This window comes from Gossypium hirsutum, chromosome D10 (assembly GCF_007990345.1).
Source record: "Gossypium hirsutum isolate 1008001.06 chromosome D10, Gossypium_hirsutum_v2.1, whole genome shotgun sequence".
NCBI classification, from domain to species: Eukaryota; Viridiplantae; Streptophyta; class Magnoliopsida; order Malvales; family Malvaceae; genus Gossypium; species Gossypium hirsutum.
The window spans coordinates 17,708,213-17,724,359 of record NC_053446.1 but is presented as its reverse complement, the minus strand read 5'-3'; positions in this window follow the sequence as shown (position 1 = coordinate 17,724,359).

Here is a 16,147-nt window from a genome sequence, read left to right as displayed (position 1 = left end):
AATAGAGGAGAGGTTACAAGCAGTTTTAAACTTTATATTTAAAAGCTTGTTTAGTTTTGATATTAATGTCAATGTAAGACACTTTGAAGGATGTTTATCCTCATATTTAAATGTAGGGAAGAGTTATAAGTAATTCTAGATATTTTTTTTAAAAATTATCAACTAATAAAATATAATATAGACTATTATTAGAAATAAAAAAATAATAATAATTTATCAAATAGGGTCGGGCTATTTGTGTAAGTTTAAAGTTACATTTTAATAATTGAAAATGTTTTGATAAAAACATTATATATGAAATATAGTCTTAAAACTAAAAAAAAATTAGATTGGCTAAAAGAATTAATGGAGCTTGGGTTTAACATTTAAAAGTATGAGCCCGATTAGCTTTGCTAGGCCCATTTTTCAAATTTAAAATATATTAATTATCTTTTTTTCATATATAATAAGCAATTTATATTATTTCAAAATTATATATAGTACTATGATGCAGATACTAAAAATTATATTAAGATATCAACATTAAAATTTTTTAATATAAATATAAAATTATTAAACATTTAATGAAAATAATATTTAAAAAATTAGAAAAAAAAACATAATATAAGCAAATCTCCATTAACTTGAATTATTCATTTTTGAATATAAAAAATTGGATAAAATTTACCATCATAAACAATTCAACTTTAAACAAATATATATAAATATAACATCGTTTCGTGGGATGCACAGGTTTCTTATGTGTTTTATAAAATTGTTATTATTTAAATAATCAAATATTATTAAAATTGTTGATGAAACAATATTAAAATGTATAAACAACTTAAAAATATAATTAAGTTTTTAAAAGATAATATATTTTTAATAATATGATTATGATTTATGCTTCAGCTACGAGAAGAAAATTAGAAAGATAAAACTGTTATAATATATATATTCAGAAAAATTAATATATATATTTTATAGGTAAGTTTAGAAATAAAGTTTAAAATAATTTTAATTCTTAATTTTTATTTTTAATTTTAGGAATAAATTTTTAAATAATTTTAAATTTTAGAAATAATATATATCTAATACTTTTAAATTTTAAAAATAAAAGTTTAAATATTTCTTTTATTTTTTAATTTTAGAGATAAAAGCTCTAAATGTTTTAGAAATCACATATATCTAATACTTTTTAATTTTTTAAATATTGAAACTTGTAATTTTAAATATGTTTTTAGAATTAAATATTTTTTAATTTTAAATTTTAAAAATAATATAATTCTAATACTTTTTTCAATGATTTTTTATATGGATAGTGGTGTAGGTAAAAGTTAAATATTTAAAAAATATTAAATAAAATAAGTTACATTACATAAAAGTTTTTAAAAGAATTAAAAAGAAAATTAATTTGATTATTATTAAATTTATTTTATATTAGACACAGTTTAATGTAATATAGTGAATAGGATATATGAACATGTTAGTGCCACAGGCCGTAGATCAAAGTTCGTGACTATTGCACATTGAACATCCTATAGAAGTTAACTACTTAAATGAGACTTATTGACCCGCTTGAAATGACTCAACTCGTGGAACAAACGAAGAAGCCCATCTACTTGAACCATTGGTAGCAGTAAAGCACTCCAATAAAACTGGAATTACCAAGGTAATTAATGTAAATCTTAAAGGATAAAGATATATAGAGTTTAAATCCTTTAAGACTCTCATATTGTAGATAGGTACAAATTTTTACCGTTGATGTAACTCAATTTGTACCGTTGAATTTGGGGGAGCTCAACTATAAATAGAGGTCTTTCCCTTCATTTGTATTTACTTAATTGTAAGCCTTCAAAGTAATATATATATTTGAGAGCATTTACTCAAACACTTGGTGTGTGCCATTTTTCTATGGCTTTCTGTTCTTTCGTTGCTCTTTTGTCTTTGAATTTGCTTCTTCTTTGCTTCGATGCTTTAGAGAATTTTTGTCAAAATTTCTTTTCTTTCGAGGGTTAGGTTGACTTAGGCGAATTTGGAACCAAGAAATTGCCTAAGGTCACACAGATTGTGGGACTAAAGTTCTAGTCCCATGATAGTTGGTATCCGAGCCACAATTTGAAGGCGCTGATTGAGTTGGTAAAAGGAGGAGATGAACCAAATGTACCAATAGAGACCTGTGGGAGGTCTAGGAAAAATAGTAGATTTAGCGATATGCTATCAGTTCGGAAGGTCGGCTGACCAATCTTAAGAAATCCATAGGTGACTTAAAGGAAACACTCGAGGTAGTTGAGAGGCACACCAAGAGTTAAACTTGATGAGAGTGCAGCTCAAGGACTATGTGATGGTGACTCTCAGTTCCAGTCAAGATGCGATGAGAGACCTTCATTGCCACCATGGACCATTAGATCAAGAAGAATGATGCTCTCAAAGCCATGGTAATGACTTTGAAAGAACATGTGGCAGAACTTAAGGGGGAGCTCACTATCTGTAAAGTTGCTCTAAGTAATGGGATGTTGGCTTCAGGATCGAAGCAACACAGAATGGATGTTCTCAAGTTAAAAGAGTTCGAGGGGATGAGGTCTGCAAGAGATGTGGACAATTTTCTCTAAGGATGGAACAATACTTTCGTGCGATAAGCATTTGAGCATGATGCCATTAAGGTAAACATTATTGCTGTCTATTTTATTGATGTTACTTTTTTGTAGTGGTGTTGTAGGTTCACTAATGAGAAACAAGATGGGACCGTGATCGGAACTTGAGAGGAGTACCAAAAGGAGTTTAAGAAGTAGTTTTACCTACAATATGCTGACAATGAGGCTCAAGCACTGTTCGAGAGTATGTTCAAGAGTTTAGTGAATTGATGCTTCAAATCTCTGACTTAAGTGAGAAAAAAGCTTTCTATTGGTTTAAATATGGGTTGAAGCCTTCGGTGAAATAAGAGTTGCGTTGACAAGGTATCACTGAGCTTACTATAGCTATTGTTGTGGCGAAATCCTTTGTCGAGCTTGGTTTAAGGAAAGACAAATTTGAGTCTTCCAAGCCCAAATAGATTGACGATGATGGGGGAGACCATGAGGAAGATGGAAATGAAAATAGTGGCAATGAGAAACCACCTAATGGGAAGTGGAAGCCCAACATCAAACTGAAAAGGTTAGTGAAATACTTCTTTTTTTGTGGTTCATATACAGTGAGGGATTGTTCGAAGAGATCTGTGCTTTTTGCCATCAATGGGTATGATGAGCTAGAAGAAGAGCTCATGAGGTTTGGTTCGATCGTGTAACGCCCCAAAAATTTAAGTCTCTAATTACTTTGCATGATATGACACAAATTGCTTGTTTGCTTTAATGGCTAAGTAATTTGGGTGTGTATGAGAGTGTTTGAGAAGCTTGGGTTCAAGTCTTGGCTTCTGCAGAATTTTTAGTTTTGCTCTTAAATGAATTTGGACACTAGCATATAGGTCTTATAAATAATAGTTCTTGTTTTATGACACAAAAATAGCTTGTGGTCTAGTGGCAAGGTGGTGTGTTGTGTAATTGTGAGGTTTGAGGTTCAAGTCTTGGGTTGCTCAATGGAGTAGTTATTTTGCTGCTTGAGCTGTGTAGGTAGTGGAGTTGGACTGAAACACAACTAAAGGGTGTTTGAATAGAATTTGAATGGAGTTGTTGGGGGAGTTGAGGAGAAATCGGTGGAGTAATTCAAGGAGGGAGGGATAAGGGGAGAGATTTTAAGAGAAAATCAAGGGAAGTGAGGGGAGAGGAAAAGTGTGCCGAATGTGAAATTTGATACTCAGGAAATTCGGCCAAAGGTGATACTGCTCATTTTGGTATACTTCTCATTTCAGTTTTGGGTAATGTTTCCCTCCTTTTGCTTTTTGGTGCCGAATTTTCGCCAAATTTTCATGTATCTCTTAGGTTTGTTCGATTACTTTTCTGCCCTTCCCTTTTATTCTGCTGGTTTTGGCCGAATAGTATTTTGGTTCCCTCCTCTGCCGAATTCTCCTTTCTTTCTTTCATTTATCGGCTTTTGATTCTCCATTCCTTTTTCTTTCTTCTTTTCTTCCTCAATCTGTGCTTTCTTGGCCAAATATCCTCTTTTTCTTTCAATCAGTTTACCTTTGCCAGGCTATTTCTCCTTTTACCTCCTAGCCGAATATCACTCTTTCTTTGTATCATTCTCTACACCAATCTTTTCTTCGCTGCTTCTTACTGTTCTAGTGCTGCAAGTGTTTCTGACTATCAGTAAAGTGTTTATACTCCTCACTTTTTGATTAAACCTGTTCTATTCTATTATTCTTCTTAAAATCGAATACTCTCCTTTTATCCTTTGATTACCAACTGTTAATTCTTTTCTCATAATTTGTTACTCGTTGCGATTTTAGGGTTTTCTTCGAGGAGTGATGGTGGTTTGAAGTAGTCTCAACCCTTGTTCTCTACGTTTAATCAAGGTAATATGCTACCTCACTTTTGGGTTTTAGGCCGTATACTGATTATGTTCCTATAGGATATCGTTCGTGGTTTGAGGCCACTTATATGGCCTAACTTAGTTAATGAGATCGTTGTTTGTGGTACAGATAATCGATAAAAGCGTGTGACCACTTTTGGTTGACGGTCTTGGAGGATTTAAGTCACCCTCATTCAAGCAAGGTAAGGATGGTGTTTTTGGATTAAGTGTCAATAAGAGGGTGTTTTACCCTAACAATTAAAGGACTGACATTGGGTAATGATTGAATCTAGGTTGGTGTACGTGGAGATTTGCACTCTTCTCGTAAATAGGTGTGTAAACACCCTATTGTAACTGTAGAACGACAAAAAGTTGAAAAGCCGAAAACACGACTTTTAAGACCACACAGGCGTGTGATCGCTCGTGTGGTAAGCCCAATTCGCGAATCATGGGTGATAGACTATAGAGGCTTCTATGAGCTTTTTCATGGGCTTAGGTCGTAATGGGCCATGTTGGGCCGAGATGGGCCGTGTGGGCCAATGGGCTTGTAGGCCCCACACAGATGAAATCCATAATTTATGGCAAATACTGGACTGGGCTATGTAGATCTCATATATGTGGCAAAATCTGGGCTGAACGGGCAACATGAGCGTGTGGGCCCACTTGGGCTGAGTAATGGGCCTTAGGCCCATTTACATTATTATGACCATATAGGTTTCCTAAGTCGCTCGAGGTGACTATGAACCTCTCAAGAGGTCGATATATGCATCGAGACCCCAAAATAGGTAAAATGACCAAAATACCCCTAAATGGCAAAATGACTATTTTACCCTTAATAGATGAGATTGTAGAGGTAGGTTGACTGATGTGTTCATGATTTGTATATGACTGTTACTGAGTATGACATTCTACATACACGTATGATTTATGACATTACATACTGCATGGGATTGGGATACCGTTATGGAGGAAGTATATTGTACTGGTGGTTTTGCCACATATATTGTTATTGGTAGCTTTGCTGCGATACTGATACTGGCAGCTTCACTACAATACTATTACTGGCAGCTTTGCTGCGATATTAGTGTGTTGGCTGGGTGGGTCGATTTTATCCCTACATGGTGTGTTGGTGGTATGGAGTGGTGTGTTGGCTGGATTTGGATGAGTTGCATTATTGCACTATACTATTACTGTATTGGGCTAAGTCTGACACTGTTACTGTATTGGGCTAAGGCCCACACTATACTGTTACTGAATAGGGCTCAGACCTAGATTTTTACTACATGTTGTATACTGTTTGGCTGATAGGGGATTACACACTGAGTTTTCGTAAACTCACTTTTTCCTTTTAACTGTACAGGTAATCCTCAGCCTTAGGCGATTTGGTGCTGCGAGAGACTCAGAGGTGGCCACACAATTGCAGCTGTTCTACACTTGCTTTTATTTAAATTTAAAGTTTGTGTTGGGTTTTGTTTATGTAATAAGGCCATTTATGTTTGTTTAAATTTTAATTGGGTTTTTGCTTACTTATTTTAAACTGCTAGTTTAGGAGAAGAAAAATTTTCAAAATAATTATTGTTTTCAAAGACACAAAATTTAATCAGTAGAGTTTCAAAAGCTTCCGTGATTTTAGATCAACCTATTATAACAATAGCAGATAACAAGGCAAACGTTTTGGCTAGATGATTTGTTAAATAATAAAGGGGTTTTTTTAAAACCTAGAAACAAATTTTTACCAACAAGTCAAATTTTCGAAAGACACTTCAATGTGACATGCCAGATTCAACCATAACGTCTAGGCCGGGTTTGAGGTGTTACAGATCGTGAGGGGTGTTGAAACTTAGATGGCCAAGCAGAATGAGAAAAAACCAGTGAAGTGCTTCTTGTGTAATGATTTGCATCAGATGCGAGACTGCAGAAAGAAATCCAATTTGCTGCTATCAATAAAGGATAAGAAGTGGAGCCTAAGGAGGAAAAGCTTTCAAATCTTGGATCAATGATACTCACTACTACGAAAGGAATAACAAGAAGGTATGGTTGATATTTGTGGACATAAACATCGTAAGCAGGAGAATGAGTGCTCTTATTGATACGGGAGCATTAGATTTATTCATATCGGAGAAAGTCGTGAGCAAACTTGGTCTCTCAGTTCGAAAATTGAATAAGAAGATCCAGATGGTAAATTCTAAAAAGGACCCAACTGCGGGAGTACTAAGAGTGGAGCTACAAATCAATGAGAAGAAGGGAAAGAAGATTCTGAGGTACTCCACTTAGTTGATTACGACCTTGTTCTTGGCTTGAATTTCTTTGATCGGATAAAGGTATCTTTTTCCTTTTTCTTGGTTACATTCATATAGTTGATGATAACATGCATTGTTGTGTCGATAAATCGAGACATGAGGGTTGGGACCAATGTAACACCCAGTTTTGGTGAGTCTTGAGTTGAGCGGATAACCCAAAAGTAGTTTGAATGGCGAAGTCCTATCTGCCCAATAGATACTTTCGGTGCATAGGTCGGGCGCATAGTTGACAGTAGAGTATTATGCAATGATTTTTCTCTAAATGTGATGAGTTGTAAAGAAGAAGAGATTGGTAAGAATAATGAGGATTTTGGGGGTGAATTGGGTTATTTCCAAAGGTATTGTACGCCTAATTTATTGGGTTATCAAGTTAGTTATGTACTAACAAGGTAGTTAGGATGGAATGAAGGGTTGGACCAAAAATATAAAATATTAAATTTTCATTTAAAACTATAAACCATCTTTATTAAGGCAGTCTTGAAAGTTAAAGACACATGTCGGGTTCTAATAAGGGCTTAGGTTATTTATATAGATACTCAGGTTAAAAAAGAAAGAGTTTTTCTTCTTCTTTCCTCAAGAATTATTTTTACTTGAATCTTAAAGAACTTACAATATTTCTCTTTCCTTCAAGCAAGAATTGTAGATCTGGATCTTCACTAGTGATTACTCGATGATAAGGTAAGATTTATGACTTTACCTGTTTTATTGTGAAAGAGTAAGTATGTTGGATCTGGTAAATTAGTAAGATGAAGATATAAGGCCTTGCTTAGGGATTTTCAACGTTAAAAATAATGGGAAAATGGCTATATGAATATATCTTAATGGGTTTTTATGTTCTTTAGCAGTAGTTGCTGTTGATTTGCGTGGTGGAAGTCTAGATCTGGAGTTTTGAGCTACTGTAAGTGAGAATCAGGTGAGATTCTAAACTGACTCATGCATGTATACTGTTCATATAAGGTGTTTCTATGGTAACTGATCAAAATAGGAAATAGGAACTAGAAATGTATACTCTGAATGTTTGTTGAGGTTCCCCTGTATAGTTGGTATGAATCTAACAAGTTAAGTAATTGGAGTTTGAGTATGTCTGTATGGCACCCTCTAAAGAGGAACTAAAAGAAGGTTATTACCCAATGGGGTTCCCTATGTGTCCCAGGATGATGATGGGAAAACCTTACGTAACATGAATTTAGGCAAATCCATATCATAAACCTGATAGGAAAGAAAAGCCTTTGTGGCGAAATATGAAAAGGATGCCCTTGTGGCAAACTCCGTAAGGAACGCTTTCATAGCACACTTTTAAGAACCTCCCTCGTGGCGAACTATGAATAAATAACCTGTGTGGAAAATTCTTATGTGATAACCTTTGTGACAAAAACCTGAAGGAATGACTTACATGGAAAAGTTTGAAAGCACTGCTCATGTGACACAGATTTAGCCTGGACTAATAATATGTTTTCGTTTTAAAGGTTTAGCCTAGACTAGTAAACTTACATGTATATATAGCCCTGGCCAGGTTATTTTCTGTGTTGTCATTGGTTTAGCCTGGATGGGTAACCAGACACATATATTTCTGAATACGATTAGCTCAAATGAGCATCATCTGTTTCCCAAACTTGTGAATTGAGTTCTTTTATAAAGTTCCATTAGAAAAACAAAGATTGTGTAGTGTTAAACTATTTCATTAAAATGGATAAAAATAATTGGTTGTTGACTTGGAATTGTTGAATCATGTTGTGTTAAGGTTAACACTTTGAAATGGCTATACGAAATGGCTATATGAATTTTTTATATGAAATGGTTATGTAAAATGATTATAAGAATTGGTTATATAGAAATAAATATACGAAATGCTTATATGAATCAATTATATGGAAACAGATGAACAAAATAATTATATGAATTGATTATATGAAAATAATTATATGAAGTGTTATATGAAATGTTTATATGGATAGATATGTAAGAAAGGGACATTTGAAATGAACACTTAAAATGGAAATGTGAATTTTTAAATGAATAAATGTTGAATGAATGGTATACCAAATGTGTTCACTTCTATATGTTTTATGACATGATAAAGTTATAAGTTTCGTATATGTGAACTCACTAACCTTGTGAGACTTGTGATATGTATAGGTTAATAATGAACTCATGACCTCGCTTATGAATTTTAATTGCAAAATGTTTAAGTTACAACCTTTACGATAAGTTAAAGTTTAAGTTTAATACAAACTTACTAAGCAAATATTTGCTTACATCCGTTATGTTGTTTTTCTTGTAGATCGTCAAAAGTTTGTCGGTTAGAAGTTTAAGTTAGAGCTCACACTATCCGTTCATCGACTCAGTATAACTGTGATTACTTTGATTTAGGTTATGTGACACCCCTAAATCGTATCTGTCGTCAGAACAGGGTTATGGAGCATTACAAAAAATTACAGATCAAATAAATAGATAATTCATATCATATAAAATTTATATCAAAAATCATTCATAATGTCCCTTATATGAACCCTCGAGGCCCAAAATACACATTAGAAACAAGTCGAGACTAAACCGGGTACTCAAAATTTTTTTTGAAAAATATCAAAAATTTTCAAAGGTGCAAGGGACACACGCCCGTGTGGTCAAGAGACACGCATGCTTGTGTCTCAGGCCGTGTGGGCATTCGAATTAGAGATACACGGCTATGTCCCAGCTTGTGTCCAAACTTGGGAGCTTTCTAATGTGGGTCACACGGCCAAGGCACATGACCGTATGCTAAGCCGTGTGAGCATACTGACTTGCATTAACTGGTGCAGGGGTCACACAGCCAATCCACATGCCCGTGTGCTAGGCCGTATGAATAATTTGAGCATTCTAACTTGTGCAAAATTTTCAAATATAGGGGACACTCAGCCGTGTCACATGGCCGTGTGTCACACACGACTGAGACACACGCCCATGTCTCTGCCCGTGTGGACGAAATAGGCCATTTTTCTAGCCACATTTCTCACCCATTTTGGCCTTAACCTAAACATATCATTTTGTACATTCACAAGACATGACAAAGCAACCAAAATAAGCCAAAATCATGTCTTAAACAAGACATATTACCACATATATCCAAGTATCAAATCTTACCAAATCAACTTAATACACATATATGCATATTTTACAAATATACAATCTCAAACCAATCAGTAATATGCTTATATGTTTTCCATCTATTAACCATTTCAAATACACATCAAACATGTTAAGGCTATATATATACATATCAAAATATACCAATTGCAAGCTATACCAATGGCTACTTTCAACCAAATATTTACATGCCATCATTGGCCAAATTTTACCTATAAATGCCATTATAACCAAAATTAGTTTGCTATATATATACCGAAAAGGCCGATAGATAGTGTGATGTGGCTCTGACTAGCTTCCAACCTTAACGAGCTTCCGAGTTACTATAAAATAGGAGAAATAAAATAGAGTAAGCATTTAATGCTTAGTAAGTTCATATAACACAAAAATTAACTTACCATTCATTTTCATTTAAGGTAAGCATACAAAATATATCCAAATCATTTTGGCCAATAGCCTAAACACATATCTCATCAACCATGTTAGTCATAAATTTCATATGGATATCAGAAAACATGTATGAGCTCATCATATGCATATACTTTCCACATTATGAGTCCATATAACGTGTACAAATCATATTGTCTCATATCAATACTTTTCCCGTTGAATCATTCAAAATATCGATGGATACACGAGTAGTACACACGAAGTGTACAAATTTGTATTCCGTCAATTCATATATTGGTATGCTTATACGAGCATATAATCGGGAACCTCTTCCAAGCCATGTAACGAGAAGCTCAAGTGATCCATATAATGGGAAGCTCTTGCAAGCCAATTATCGAGAAGCTCATACGAGCCATAAACGGGAAGCTTAAGAGAGCCAAATATCAGAAAGCTCATGAGGGCATTAATCGGGAAGCTCATAAGAGCCGTAATTGGAAAGCTCATACGAGCCAATATTGAGAAGGTCCGGAGAGCCATATACTGGGAAGCTCATTAGAGCTAAATAACGAGATGCTCTTGCGAGTTGTGGTGTGTCCACAACACATGCATGATCACAACCAATCGGGAACCCTTAATGATAATGTCATTTGTATCCATCGAATTTCCAAGATTCAAATGGAACTTAATACTTGTCGGATATGTGATCAGTATTTTACATGGTAATTGCACATTTCACACATTTAAAAATATTCAATTTAAAACATTTAAATATACAATTTAGTTACATGAACTTACCTCGACAAATTTTCGTATACAGAATAGTTACTAATCTGACACTTTCTCTTTTCCTCGATCTAACTCCGTATTGTGTCTATCCGAATCTATACGAATGAATTTAACTCAATCCAATACAATTCATATTCGATTCAGTCCAATACACATATTTGGAAAAATTACTATTTTGCCCTTATACTTTTAATTAATTATGATTTTGTCCCTAGGCTCGGAAAATGAAATTCATATAATTTAATCCTTATTCCAAGCCTAGCTAATTTTTATATATCAAACTAGCAGCCTATGTATTTCATAAATTTTATAATTTTTCCATGAATTTTCCATCTTTTCAATTTAGTCCCTAAATCATAATTTCATTAAAATTCTCTTTACAAAAGTTGTTTATCTATCAACAACCTTTCATTTTCTACCATAAAACTTCATAATTCAACTATACTCAACCATGGAAAAACCCTAGTACTTTGATAGTTTTGCAAATTAATCCCCGAGATAGCTAGATTAAGCTATTACGATCTCGGAAACATAAAAATTATTAAAAACGGGACAAGAATACATACCTAATTAAGTCAAATAAGTTTGTATACCTTCAAGCTTCATAACTAGGGTTTCCATGTAAGTTCATTTAGGAAAGATGATGAAAATGACTTAACTTAATTATTTATTTCTTTTATCATCATTATTTTATGATCTTTCCAATTTAACCCATAATATTTTACTAAATTCCAATGATGAATAATCATCCTTATCTACTAACTCCATTAAATGATCTATTTGCCATATAAGGATCTGAAATTTTTAATTCCATAGCTATTTGATACCTTTAGCTACTAGAATTCAAATTTTGCACTTTATGCAATTTGGTCCTTTTTATAAGATTAAACATGAAATCGGTAAAATTTCTTATCGAAATTTTCATAAGTTATTTATATTATACAGTAGAGTATAAAATAATATTAAAATAAATTTTCTTCTGGCCTCGAATTTGTGGTCCTGAAACCACTGTTTCAATTTTACTAAAAACGGGTTGTTATAGGTTATAAGTGGCATGTACTAGGAGTTCAAATTCACTTGTTATTAGACATGTTGTTCCATGCTTTGTTAGGTGATGTTGTGGTTATGCTTATTTGGCTCTTTTTGTATGTTTTAACCATATGTATATGAATGGTAAGATTCATACCTTTCCAAGTTTGGTTTTGATTGTGGTTTAAGGTTATGAAATGCTTGATAGATTCATGTTTTGTGTTTTGGGAAATGATGTATGTGATTTGGATTCTAAGTGTTTGATTTCTATTACCAATGAGGGTACATTGATTAGGTACTTTAGGTTGAATGTTTTTAGTAGGTTTTTGACATTTTGAATGTGATTTGAATAGGTGGAAATGGTTGGGTTTGATACCTAAGAAATGGTGTTTGAAATTACTTGTTTTTTAAGTCATTTTGGTTACACACAGCTTAGGACACAGTCTGCCACACTACTATGTATGGCACATGGCCGTGTGCCTTATTGATTTTTAGGTGAGGTGTTTCCACATGGCATCAAGCTGTTACATTGCCTGGAGACATGACCGTGTGCCCCTAACTTCGAACTGTACGTGATTTGGCCACAACCAAGTTCTTGAGCCACACGGCAGTGTGACCCATGTTTTCAAAATTTTTCATGTTTTTTTATTTTGTTTCAGATTAATCCCTAGTTGTTTCCAAACTATTTTAAGGTCCCATGGACCCGATTTTAGTTCTGTTTTCACATATATGCTATGAATAATGATTGACTATTGATTTATGATGATTAAATTGAGCTCTAAATCTTGGTTGATTTATAATTGAACTTAAAATTTGAAAATGTTGCAAATTAATCCTAATTAAATTCGAGATGGTATTGGAGCATGCATAAGCTTGCATATGATCTGAGAAATGACGTATTTGTTAACCATAAATTGAATTAACTATGTTTGGATGATTTTTGTTAAATTTGTGCAATAATTATGCATTTATGAAGTATTCCAAGTTTATTTGAGATAGTCAATGTGATTTGAATGTGTTCTATTCCAGTCATGATTGTAGCATTCCGTAGAACAGATCGAGTTACAGGTGTTATAGAAGCCCTTATTGAATTTTAGAAGTTTATTTCAAATACAGAACAACTTCCTAGTCCAATTAGGAGACCGAGAGGGGCTAATAGGGAGTGTTTCCCCTCATATGTATTATGATTGAGATTCAAGTCTCTCATTGTATTGTGCCTAATTATATGTGCTTTCTAGACTCTTAACCCAACACTTTATAATTTAATCCAATCCAATACATATTTTTATATTTTTCAAAATAAACATTAATTTTCCAATTAAATAATTTTCTCATCCCATTACCCCCGGTAAAATTATGATGATTTTACCCCATGTAAAATTTTCAAGAAAATATATTCAATATTTCATAACTCAACTTGCTCACCATGATCGAATGATTTGTTTTTATTTTTGGGCTTTAAAACCGCTCAAAAACATAAAATCATTCTTCCAATTATTTTTAGTAATCCATACATATTTGTAAATTAATCATTTCTCATTTTCATTTCCACTTTTGAGAAAGCCACATTCATTTCCAAAATAATTCCATTTTTTTATTTCGAATAAAACCATAATCATTTTTCTATATGTTTCTCATTTCTCTATTTCTATTCATTATGTTCATTTTGATTCAATATGCAATTTTTTATGGTTTCAACGAGCTAGCGAAGGGATCGATTGGACATATGTAATTAGGGATCAGATGATTTATAATTAAGTTTTGGTGTTTCGCCTATTAATTATAAACTCATTTAGTCATGAAGTCATTTGACTATAGTATTGTAACTGAGCTCTCTATAATGACATACCATTACGAAAGCAACTATTTAGTGCTTGTCCATTGATCTTGTTATAAGCGTGTTACCCTTAGAGTATATCATTGATCTCTTTGGGGTAATATTCTTTCTCCTAATATGATTCTATTTTATCTTATGGTAACCATTACATCTTCCTTCATAAAAAGTCGATCATTATCAAATAGTGATCAAGTCATTCATTACAAAGACGAACAACCCGTGACCACATTTACTTTTCATCAACCATGTGATTCTAATGAGAGGATATCATTTACCCATATCTAGGGCTATGAATTCCACTACTGTGAATGACGTTACATATTGTAGAAGTCGTACACCCAATGCATCAGCTTTTGGCTCCTTATTTATTCGAACTCTAGCATTTCTTTACACCAAAGTGTATAAGTCACGCATACATAGTTCGTCATCCACTCAGGATTTAAGTATGCCACACTATGACCATCACATATAAATAAATTCATAAATAGATTCAGGATCTATTCTTTTTGGGTCCTGTCCAATGTACTATCAATCACATCTATGTCTCTATCTTTTGGGAGTCATCTGCTCTGATGCCTAAGATAAGACATCTCCCTAATTGGACTTGATAGACGAAATATTAATCTTTCAATCAGTTTTCTCAATTCCAATTAGACTAAGGACATGTTTAGGTTCGTCTACTAATATAAGTTGCTTTTCCATATTACAATCTGACTACGTAATACCGTTTAGTATTAGTTAAACATTAGACAACTAATGAGCAACATTTATTTTCATTTTTCTTTGTGTTAAAAAACCATGTAAGGAAAATATACAAAGTGTTAATGTAATTTATGAATAATTTTATTAACCAACTTATTCGAAAAAATTACAAATGTACTTAGATGAAAATACTACACTTAGGGCATTAGATCCAACAGTCTCCCACTTACCCTGAGAAAGTAGATGAGTCATGTTTCACATTCTTATACCCTTTATATGTTTCCCAAAGAGCTCTTTAACTGTAAGAGTCTTGGCTAAACAAATCCCCAAGGTTTGTCCTCAGATACAATTTTTTGACTACATCTACTATTTTGTCAAACACTCTTGTCTCCCTTAATGTGTTTTGTCCTTATGTGGTTTCTTTTAGGTTTAGCTATATCTACACTATTATAGTGTCATAGTTTTTCCATACCTCATATTCGACCTTCCATTGTAAAGTTAGTAGTGTAACTCTACTTAACACTTATTCACACTATGGACCCACCATTTAGGACAAAAGTACAATATGTCGATTTCCTCGAATCTTGAGACATTTGGAAGTTAGAATCAGTATATCCGATGGGAGTAAGAGCTCCTTCGGAATACACAAGAAAACAAACCTTCGTTCTCCATAAATACTTGAGTATATGCTTAACAGCCTGTCAATGTCTTGATCTTGGATTTGTTTGATATCAACTTACCAACCCCATTATAAAACAGATATTTGGGCGAGTGCATAACACAGCATACATGAGACTTCTTATTGTCAAAGCATAAGGAAGCTTTCTCATGTTCTCTCTTTCTTCTGTTGTCTTAGGAAAGTCTTTTAAAGAGAGATGAAATCCTAATACGGAGGGTTGATTCCCTTTCTTCAAATCGATCATTGCATAACACTCCAATATATTGTCTATGTACGAAGCCTAATATAGTGCTATGACTTTGTTCTTTCGATCCCTAAGGATTCAAATACCGAGAACAAAAATAGCTTCTCCCAAGTCTTTCATGCTAAACTGTTAGGTTAACCATAGTTTAATTGTAAAGCCCCAAATCCGGTTAGATAAATCAGACTCAAATATTGTTTAATTGTAACGCCCCATAGTTTAATTAACCATAGTTTAATTGTAATGCCCTAGTAAAATGTAACTTAATTATGAGAGCTTTGAAATGAATTACCTAAGTATATATACAATGCATGATTACAAGTACAATGTATGGTAGTTCAATTTTAGTGACGCCTATGATAATCTCCCAAGTCTAGCATGAATACCACAAAACACTAATTTACAACCATGTATTTCAAGTTCAAATACGCCACTTAACTTGCTCTTTATGCATAATGGCCCCATCCCACCACTCCTTTGGTGTAGTCCTAGCATCATCCCTCCAAGTGTAGACCCAATTAAACTCATTTGAAATATAAGGCACAAAAATGAGTTTGTGTGTTCTCAGTGAGGCAAAAATAAATTACCTGAATTGTATTTAACATTTCATTTATCCACCTCTTTGTACTTATTCTTGA